This window comes from Colletotrichum siamense (genome assembly GCF_013390195.1).
Source record: "Colletotrichum siamense strain Cg363 chromosome Unknown KSG_Cg363_contig01, whole genome shotgun sequence".
Taxonomy (NCBI): domain Eukaryota; kingdom Fungi; phylum Ascomycota; class Sordariomycetes; order Glomerellales; family Glomerellaceae; genus Colletotrichum; species Colletotrichum siamense.
In genome coordinates this window covers 2134276-2135842 of record NW_023501014.1, presented here as the reverse complement: position 1 = coordinate 2135842, position 1567 = coordinate 2134276, and positions in this window count along the sequence as shown.

Genomic DNA, 1567 nt, shown 5'->3' with positions numbered 1-1567 from the left:
AGGTGCATGCCGTCTGGAGTTTTCTTGCTGTCTGGAGATCTGTGCGGAAGAAGCTTACAGGTTGACGGCGTCGCCCTTTGGTGTGGGATGTTTCGTTTCAGTCCGTTTTCGATGATCCGGAGTCCGTGAGGTGAAGCGTGGGAAGGAACCGAACGCAGAGGCCGTCTTTTGGTCACCCTTCGGATAGGTTTGGCGGCTCTCAGACACACACACCCTTCCTTGCCCGACTGGCGTTTTGTTTGTTTGTCTGAGGTGCGAAGCTACGAGCGTTGATTGTACGTGTTCCGGACGGCAGGCAGTGGGAGAGGTGATGGGTTGACAGGGGGTCCCGAGGCAGAGGCTCGAACACGACTGTGTGCTCTGCAGCATGTGGATGTATGTGTGTCTCTGGTTGCGCGAGGCGAGAGGCACAGCACGGTGGTTGGTTTGCGGTCCGGTGGGAGTCAACCAACGTCCGCTTGCTTGTTCCAAACGGGGCCTCGTGCGATTTTACCCGTTTGCTTGCTTTTTCTCGCCCAAGTCCCGGCACCAGAGACAGCGGATGAAGCAAGGTTGCGCTGTCACTTCTTTTTTTGTGCGTTGTGGAAATACAGATCCGTGTGGCAGTTGTTCCATGGAATCTTCTCCGACGAAGCCTCGGCGTCGGCGTCGGCCCCCCAGCGCTGTTTTCCTCGGTGCTGTTTGCGAGTCTTTGCTTGAAGCTAGAGATGAGGGTTATCCGCTTGCCGATAAGTGAATAGTGATATTCATATCGAGGTTACCATGTGACTGGACGTGGAGAAGATGGCATACGGGGCGGCGGGAGCTGTCAGGCAGTTTGTCTGCTGTGTGTTATATCTCTCAAGCGGAGACGATTGTGGTCACTGGGGCAGCATTTTTCATGCAGAGCTGGGCACAGTGGGCAGCAGCAGGGCTTGTCAGCCTGGTCTCGATGCTCATGGTCCAATGCCGTTCCGTACCAAAAGATTGCGCGCGAATCCGGTCCCCCGGTGTGATTGATTACTGACTGGGTGATGTGATGAGAGGGGAAGGTAAGGGAGGAGATCGCAGGCTAAGAGGCTGCTGTGTACGTACTGAGTATGGATATGCAGTAGCTAGGTTGCCAGGTGCCAGGTCGAACGTCCCAAGTCGAAGGAACCGTCGGGCCTGCGGGCAAGGGTTCTCAGGTGTGGCCTGGGAGATGCAGGAACTTCAGGAAGGTAGACAAGCAGCTGTGATTGCCAATTGGTGCGAGTGGGTTGGGAAAGCTGTCATTCCGTGTCATGACCCTTGCGTGGTGGTGGGAAATGGGCAACGTTCTGCAAGGGCCAATTTTTGACCCATGGCCCTCCAGGGACAAAACACGATGCGGTGGCTGTGGGATGAGGAGAACGAGGCAGGCGAGCCTGGCGAGATTTCCAGAAGGCCCGGCAGCAGGGGGGTTTCCTTCGAGGATTCGAGTCTCTGCAGGAGGCTGGCCCTTCTTGGGAAGTTGGGAGAGTGGGAGACGCGGTGTTGGAAAGTGAAGGTCGCCCGAGGAAGGGAACCGTCATGGAGATCCGATGCAGGGGTGGAATTGGCCTGTCGT